The 9871-nt window shown below is 37.7% G+C and overlaps 1 pseudogene across 1 annotated transcript; it reads right to left on the reverse strand.

Moving 5' to 3' along the window:
* Positions 1-965: 965 nt before the first annotated feature.
* Gm7421 lies at positions 966-7242 on the reverse strand (annotated as a pseudogene). The gene is made up of 3 exons (XR_880377.1): positions 7211-7242; positions 1535-1601; positions 966-995 (listed from the first exon to the last, which is right to left on the reverse strand). The product of XR_880377.1 is annotated as a predicted gene 7421 (transcript).
* Between the last annotated feature and the right edge of the window lie 2629 nt (positions 7243-9871).

Raw genomic sequence — 9871 nt, forward strand, 5'->3', positions numbered from 1 at the left:
AAATCATAAAAAGAGATTCAGCAAAAATGATGTGTATACATTTCAGTACATGTGTGCAGAAGAAGGCTATATTCTCAATCATATTCCAACTTACATTTTTGTTTGTTTGTTTTCCAGACAGTTTTTCTCTGTATAGCCCTGGTTGTCCTGGAACTCAACCTGTAGACCAGGGTTGCCTCAAACATAGAAATCCCCCTGCTTCTGCCTCCCAAACGCTGGGATTAAAGGCATGTGCCACCACTGCCTGATCCAACTTAAATCTTCAGAGATAGGGTCTCTCTGAATCTGCAGCTCAACAACGTCACTAGCCTGGCTAGCCAGCTAGCTATCTCTACCTACTCAGCACTGGACTGCAGCCTGCATTTTTAAAGTGGATTCTAGGCCCCCACCATAAATCCATATATTTTCAAGGAAAGCACTTTACCAAGTGAGCCATAATTCTAGCCCCTCTGCAAGGTTTGTTATGTTGCTGTAGCCACTGTCTTTTTTTTTGGGGGGGGGTGTATTTCTCTAATCATGCCTAAATTTAGGTTCCTAAAATGCCTAATGCTGGTTTTGTTTGTTTCCTTATAATAGCCAATTGCATTTCTTGCTCACTTTACAGTTAATTGGGCAAACTGGAAAAACTAACATTTCATTTGCGAGGCTTATTGCTGTGTTTTGTTTGTTTGGTAGGTGTTTTGTTAATTTCATGTGTTGGTTGGGTTTTGTTTTGTTTTGTTTTTTTTCACCACTGAAGATGAAACTCATAGCTTTTACATGGTGCTGTACCACTGAGGTACACCTTCAGCTAATCTTTGTTTCTGAATGTTGGGTGAGTAGTCATCTGTACGTGTTTTAAAGAAAACTACAATTACTGTGAAACCTAAAATTATCCTCCTATGCTATAGGGTTTATAGAGATCCGGTGCCCTCTTCTGTCCTCTTCAAACAACAGGCAAATATCTCCAAAAACACCTACCTCCAGATTTATCCAACATACTGTCTTGTTCATCTCTGTGAAGAAAGGACAATAAAATTTTAAAGCCAGAAATATAGTGGACTGGTAGAGCATTTGCCTAGCACACAAAAAACTTTACACAGGAACTTCTTTTAATTATTTAGAATAAATATATAATGTTTGGTTTGGAACAAATGTCATATGCATATAAAATACATGGCAGACAACCAAAGTGAACCTGAATTATTTACTTTTAACAATTCATACATTTACACCCCACAGTAGTTTATTCATAACTCTCCCACACTTGCTGAGACCCTTCTTCTTCCCAGATGGTCCCCCTCTTATTTTTATTATGTTTCTCCTTTTGTTTGTGTGTATATCTGGGAAGATCCCATGCAGGTGGGTATATTGTCCTAGTTGCTATGTGTTTGTGATGACAAGGACTTAAGGACCCCAAGCTGGGCTTGAACTCAATATATAGCTGCATCTGACCATGAATTGTTGATTTTCCTGAATCTACTCCTCCAGTGAAGGGATCACAAACACTACTTTTGAAGTACTCTATTGAACTGGGAAAAATTGAAAATATTACCTTATATCTTCATCTGCTTCTACGTGAGGCGGCATATTCTCATGTTTGCCAAATGCTGGCCTCTTTACTATATTGACAATAGAAAATGGAAACTTTTGAAAGTATGCTATACAAGTAATAGTTAATAAAGTATTTTCAATTTGCATTTCTCTGGAAAAACTGCCCACGTGAGTTTTTCAAACAGCTTTTATAAATGAAATAATTACATCAAGGATATTGAGGACACAAGGAGAAAACAAAACTTAAGGATAATAGGTATAGATGAGAAGTAAGATTTCAGACTTAAAGGGCCAGTGAATATCTTCAACAAAATTATAGAAGAAAACTTCCCTAACCTAAAGAAACGGATGCCCATGAACATAAAATAAGCCTACAGATCCCCAAATACTTTAGACCACAAAAGACATTCCTGTCATCACATAATAATCAAAACACCAAATGCACACAAAAAAGAGAATATTAAAAGCAGTAAGGGAAAACAGTTCAAGTAACATATAAAGGCAGACCTATCAGAATTTTACCTAACTTCTCCCCAGAGACTATGAAAGCCAGATGATCCACGACAGTTGTCATACAGACCCTAAGAGAGCACAAATGCCAGCCAAGGCTACTATACACAGTAACACTCTTTTATCATAGATGGCGAAACCAAGGTATTCTATGACAAAACCAAAATTACACAATATCTTCCAACAAATCCATCCCTTCAAAGGATAATGAAGGGAAAACACCAAAACAAGGAGGGAAATTACATTCTAGAAAAAGCAAGAAAGTAATCTTGCAGCAAACCCAAAAGAAGATGGCCACATGAACAAAATTCCATCTCTAAAAACAAATATAACAGGAACCAACAACGGCTTTTCCTTAATATCTCTTAATATCAGTGGACTCAAACACACAATAAAAAGACATAGACTAATAGACTTAATGTGTAAGCATGACCCAGCATTTTGTTTCCTACAAGAAACAAACCTCACAGAAAAAGACAGATATTACCTCAGAGTAAAAGGCTAGAAAACAATTTTCCAAGCAGATGGTCACAAGAAACAGGCTGGAGTAGGCATTCTAATATCAAATAAAATTGACTTTCAACCCAAAGTTATCAAAAAAGACAAGGAGGAACACTTCATATTCATCAAAATTAAATTTACCAAGAGGAACTCCCAATTCTGAACATCTATGCTCCAAATGCAAGGGCAGACACAATCATAAAAGAAACTTTAGTAAACCTCAAAATACACATTGCACTGCACACTATAATAGTGGAAGACTTCAACACCCCTCTCTCATCAATGGACGCATCCTAGAAACAAAAACTAAAAACAGACACAGTGAAACCAACAGGAGTTATGAAACAAATGGATTTAGTTGATATCTATAGAACACTGTATCCTAAATCGAAAGGATATCCCTTCTTCTCAGTACCTCATGAGGCCTTCTCCAAAACTGACCATATAATCAGTCACAAAACATGCCTTAACAGATATAAAAATATTGAAATAATCCCATGCATCCTATCAGATCACCACAGACTAATGCTGATCTTCAATAATAATATAAATAATAGAAAATCCACATTATGTGGAAGTTGAACAACAACCTACTCAATGATAACTTGGTCAAGGAAGGAATAACGAAGGAAATTAAAGACTTTTTAGAGTTTAATGAAAATGAAGCTACAACATAACCAGACATATGTAACACAATGAAAACAGTAATAAGAGAAAAATTCACAGCTCTTAATGCCTCTAAAAAGAAACAGGATAGAGGATGCAGGAGCAGCTTGACAGCACAACTAAAAGCTCTAGAACAAAAGGAAGCAAATTCTCCCAAGATTAATAGAAGGCAGGAAACAATCAAACTCAGGACTGAAATCAACCAAGTGGAAACAAAGGAACTATACAAAGAATCAACCAAACCAGGAGCTGGTTGTTTGAGAAAATCAACATGATAGGTAAACCCTTAGCCAGACTCCCTAAAGGGCACAGGGACATCATCCTAATTAACAAAACCAGAAATGAAAAGGGAGACATAACAACAGAAACTTAGGAAATCCAAAAAATCATCAGATCCTACTACAAAAACCTATACTCAACAAAACTGGAAAATCTGGATGAAATGGACACATTTCTAGACAGATATCAGGTACCAAATATAATTCAGGATCAGATAAACCCTAGAAATACTCCCATAACACCTAAAGAAATAGAAGCAGTCATTAATAGTCTCCCAAACAAAAAAGCCCAGGATCTGATGGGTTTAGTACAGAATTCTATCAGATCTTCATGAAGACCTAATACCAATACTCTTCAAACCATTATGCAAAATCTAAAGAGAGGGAACATTATTCAATTTGTTCTATGAAGCCAGAATTACAATTATACAAAAACCATACAAAGATCCAATGAAGAAAGGAAACTTCAGACCAATTTCCCTTATGAAAATTGATGCAAAAATATTCAATAATAGCCTTGCGAACTGAATCCAAGAATACATAAAAATGATCATCCATCATGATCAAGTACACTTGATCCCTGTGATGAGGGATGGTTTAATATACAGAAATCCATCATCTTAATACACTATAGAAACAAACTCAAAGACAAAAATCACATGATCATTTCATTAGATCCTGAGAAAACGTTTGACAAAATTCAGCACCCATTCATAGTAAAAGTCCAGGATAGATCAGGAATTCAAAGCCCATACCTAAACAAAATTAAAACAATAGACAGCAAACCAGAGGCCAACATCAGACTAAATGGTGAGAAACTGGAGACAATCCCACTAAAATCAGGGACTAAACAAGGCTGCCCACTTTCTCCCTACCTATTCAACATAGTTCTTGAAGTCCTAGTCAGAGCAATTAGACAACAAAAGGAGAACAAATGAATACAAATTGGAAAGGAAGAAGGCAAAATATCACTATTTCCAGAACATATGATAGTATATATAAGTGACCCCAAAAATTACACCAGAGAAATCCTAAATCTGATACACAGCTTCAGTGCAGTAGCTGAATACAAAATTAACTCAAACATATCAGTGGCCTTTCTCTACAAAAAGAATAAACAGGATGGAAAAGAAATTAGGGAAACAACACCCTTCAAAATAGTCACAAATAATATAAAATACGTTGGTGTGACTCTAACTGAGTAAGTGAAAGAAGGATCTGTATGATAAAAATGTCAAGTCTCTGAAGAAAAATCAAAGAAAATCTCAGAAGATGGAAAGATCTCCCATGCTCATGGATTGGCAGGATTAATGTAGTAAAAATGGCTATCTTGCCGAAAGCAATCTACAGATTTAATGCAATCCCCATGAAAATTCCAACACAATTCTTAACTGAGTTATAAAGGGCTATTTGCAAATTCATCTGGAATAAGAACAAAACCTAGGATACAAAAACTATTCTCAACAATAAAAGAATCTCTACTGGAATCACCATGTCTGACCTCAAGCTGTACTATACAGCAATTGTGATAAAAACTGCATGGTACAGGTATACTGATAGACAGGTAGATAAATGGAATAGAACTGAAGACACAGAAATGAACCCACACACCTATTGTCACTTGATCATTGACAAAGGAGCAAAAACCATCCAGTGGAAAAAAAAGACAACATTTTCAACAAATGGTGCTGGCTCAATTAGCAGTTAGCATGTAGAAGAATGCAAATTGATCTATTTTCATCTCCTTGTACAATGCTCAAGTCTAGGTAGATCAAGGAACTCCACATAAAACCAGAGACACTGAAACTTATAGAGGAGGAAGTGGGGAAGAGCTTCGAAGACATGGGCACCGGGGAAAATTTCCTGAACAGAACAGCAATGGCTTGTGCTGTAAGATTAAGAATAGACAAATGTGACCTTATAAAATTGCAAAGCTTCTATAAGTCAAAGGACACTGTCAATAGGACAAAACAGCAACCAATAAATGGGAAAAAAATCTTTACCAATCCTAAATCAGATGGGGACTAATATCCAATATATATAAAGAGCTCAAGAATCTGGACACCAGAAAATCAAATAACCCCATTAAAAAATGGGGACAGAGATAAACAAAGAATTTTCAACTAAGGAAAACTGAATGGCTGAGAAGCACCTAAAAAATGTTCATCATCCTTAATTATCAGGGAAGTGCATGTCAAAATAAACCTGAGATTCCACCTCATACCAGCCAGAATGGCTCAGATCTAAAACTCAGATGACAGCAGATGCTGGCAAGAATGTGGTGAAATAGGAACACTCCTCCATTGCTGGTGAGATTGCAAGCTGGTAAAACCACTCTGGAAGTCAGTCTGGTGTTTCCTCAGAAAATTGGACATAGTTCTACTGGAAGATCCAGCAATACTCCTCCTGGGCATATTCTCAGAAGATATTCCAACTTGTAATAATGACATGCTTCACTATGTTCATAGCATCCTTATTTATAATAGCAAGAAGCTGAAAACAACCCAGATGTCTCTCTTCAGTGGAATGGATACAGAAAATGTGGTACATTTGCATAATGAAATACTACACAGCTATTAAAAACAATGAATTCATGAAATTCTTAGACATGTGGATGGATCTGGATGAAATCTTCCTAAGGGAGATAACCCAATCACAAAAGAACACACATAATATGCATTCACTGATAAGTGGATATTATCCCAGAAGCTCAGAATAACCAAGATACAATCTGCAAAACCCATGAAACTCAAGAAGAAGGAAGACCAAAGTGTGGATACGTCATTCCTTATTAGAATGGGAAACAAAATGCCTATGGAAGGAGTTATAGAGACAAAGTTTGCAGCTGAGACTGAATGAATCCAGAGACTGCCTCACTCAGGGATCAATCCAATAAATAACCAACAAACCCAGACACTATGGCAGATGCCAACAAGAGCTTGGGGACAGGAGACTGATATAGCTGTCTCCTGAGAGGATCTGTCAGTGCCTGACAAATACAGAAGTGAATGCTCACAGACATCCATTGTACTGAGCACAGGGTCCCCAATGATGGAGCTAGAGAAAGTACCCAAGGATCATAAGGGGTTTGCATCCCCATAGGAGGATGAACAATATGAACTAACCAGTACCCCCAGAGTTCCCTGGGACTAAAGCACCAATCAAATAAAACAGATGGTGGGACTTATGGCTCCACCTGCATATGTAGGAGAGGATGTCCTAGTATGTCATCAACGGGAGGAGAGACCCTTGGTACTGTAAAGGTCCTATGCCCCAGTATTAAGGAATGCCTGGGCCAGGAATTGGGGGTGGGTGTGTTGGGGGCAGGTGGAGAGGTGAGAGGAGAGGGGATTTGCATAGGGGAAATAGAAAAGGGGATAATATTTGAAATGTAAATAAAGAAAATATATAATAGAAAAAAGGAATGAAATAATTTATTTGCAGGTTTTATGAAATAAATTCATGTTTTGCTACCATATAGGAACACTGTTCAGGTCTTTTTCTGGGGTAAAATCATAGCAAGTTATTGTTTCTCAACATATTATGTCTACAGTGCCAAGAGTAGGTATATGCACTGCTAAAACTCAGGTATAGGAATATATAGATATAGGTAAAATTAGAAATGAAGTATATGAAAACTTAGAAAAGACTTCTTCCATTGCAGGCGAGTTGGGAAAAGTCTAATGAACTGCAGGACACAATCAATACTGAAGACTGGATACCTTCAGAATGAGCCTGCTCTTCTTCTTCATCTGAATCAAAGTCAAGAAGTAATAAGTAACCTTCCTTTGGTATCACCCGCAGTTTCTTAATAGACATTTTTCTCTTAAGCGCTCAGTTGTCTTCTTAATTAAAAAATAAAAATAAAAAGAAAAAAAAAGTAGTTATCTAAATCCAAAGGTATCATGTAAATAGTTAAAAATGTCAAAAAGTCAAATAATTATCTTAGCTCATTGAAAGATTATTTCTTTTGTTTTTTAACACTTATATTTTTAGTAATTTGTCTTTAACAGATATTTTTGCATACATATTCAATATGGTCACACATGTATATGTGTATGTGTGTGTGTGTATGTGTATGTGTATATGTATGTGTATGTGTATATGTGTATGTATGTATACACATACACACACACACACACACATATATATATGCTTCCCCTTATAATTTCCTTCATGTATCCCATTTATCATGTCCCTCTCCCTCCCAACTTTGTTTTAAAATCTTCTTTAACTTACTTATTTTAAATCCTTCTTTAGAACCCAAGTTAACAATCTGCCATTTCTCAGTTTAAAAAAGGCAAAAACAGGCCAGCCTTTAATACGTGAGTCCTCCCTTTCTCACCAAAAATGATGAGCAAAATGTGTTTGCATTTAAACTTTGAGGCATCTGAATTTTGGTCCTATCTCCCAAAGATTCTTTTTAAACAAAACATCAGCAATTCCGATTTTCAGTATATCTGTTTTAAAGTAAATTCATAGTACTATCCAGAAAGATGATGAACATGGTAACTATATATTCATGTCAAGAAGACCCAATGCTCAGTCTACAACAAACACTCACCACCACTACGCACACAGAAAATCCTTATATTGGAGAAATTTGGGATTGAGGGAAGCCGAGGATTTCAAACATCTGAAGATTGTAAGTTAAAGGCCAGCCCAAGCCAGACCAGCCTGAGCTACAAAGGAAGATCCCATCCTACAGAACTAAAACTGAGAGGAAAAGCTGAACTTGGTGGTCCAAGTCTTTAATCCCAATACATGGGCGATTAGACAGGAGGATCCGTGTTCAGACTCCTTCCCAGATTACTTGTTAATCTCTTGTAAAGTCTCCTCTTCTTCTTTTCATTCATTCTTCCTACGCCACTCCCCTCTCTGCAGTGTCCATACAGTCTATACCAAAGGAACACACCTTAGAGAAGACAATGAAGAGGGAGGAATCCTCAGTGTGTTTCTAATGGATCCCGGACAGCACACAGGACAAGCGCCAAGTTGGACCCTAAGGCTCCTTACAGCACACAGGACAAGCGCCAAGGCTCCTCACTAACAGCCCCATGATCCCCCGACCTTCAATCCTGCAGCCAGCTCTCTGATCCTATCCCAAGGCCCCATGATTGTGTCCTCCAAGGGTTCATAATCTTCTAAGGCCCTGACCTGTTCAATCCTCTGTCATGAATATGGTCCTCCACCATATCAGTTAACAATCAGAAGCCATAGGAAATGGAGATCATGAGGCATTTCCTCACCTAGTGGCCACCTGGGCCTGAAATGGACCACCCTGTCACACCTCGATTAACTGTCCAACAACCCTGAGCAGAGCCAATTATCACTTACAGGTTATCTCAGAGGTAAACACCTTCACAACTGCACCCTTCAGTGCTCAGCTCCTCAATGGTAAAAAACCGTTGTCAGCAGAGATGCCTGGACTGAGGATTCTGAGGACCCTTTGTGATGAAAGCTGGAGAAATCAGGTCTGTGCTGGTTGGCTGAATATATCCTGCTCTTGTGTACATGGAGTACCAGGCACCATTGCTTCAAAGGGAGTTTTCAGGAGGTAGGAATGAGCTACTACTGACTTTAAGACAATTTCTAGGTTTATAAGCCCTTACATACTTGAAAAACTTGAACAAACGTGAAACATATGAAACACTGCAAACGGCACTACTTTATTTCAACTGTAGAGGCTCTTGCATGCAATTTTGGTTTGTATTTATTCATGTGCGTAACATTGAATGTGTGTGGACTCTTTCTGAATGTACATCCGCACACCACAAGAGTTTATTCTGTCCTAAGAGATCAGAAGGGAGCATCCAGATCCCCTATATCCCCTGGTACCCTCCTGTCTCCACCTTCCTAGTACTGACCTTGATTATAAGAAGGTGCTAGACCCTTCTGGCCCTCTCTCTCACTTATGCCTCTGTTGCATAAGGAGGCTGGAAGTGTGCACTGATTCTCTGAAACTTTAGCAGTGCATAAATTGTGAGCCACCATGTGGGTGTTTTGTGCCTGGTCATCTGCATAGAACAGGTGATTTTAACAGATGAGTCATTTTTCCAACCACTGTTTTGTGCACTTATTTGCACTCCTATGGTTTCTTCAGGTACCAGGCATGCATCTGGTGTGTTTAAATTTATGTTGACCTAACACACACACACACAAAAACACACACACACACACAAAAATAAAATCCACTGATATTTTTTTTAATTTGCATATTTCTCTATAACTCCTTTTGTCCTATTTCATGCCTTGTACAACTCCTTTGTGAGGTGTATTCCTTCTTTGTTTTTTTTTCAATTTTTTTACTAGATATTTTTTTTTAATTTACATTTCAAATGCTATCCTGAAAGTCACCTATAAGTTCCCCCTCCCCATCCTGT

The sequence above is a fragment of the Mus musculus genome, chromosome X (assembly GCF_000001635.26).
Source record: "Mus musculus strain C57BL/6J chromosome X, GRCm38.p6 C57BL/6J".
In the NCBI taxonomy this organism is placed as follows: domain Eukaryota; kingdom Metazoa; phylum Chordata; class Mammalia; order Rodentia; family Muridae; genus Mus; species Mus musculus.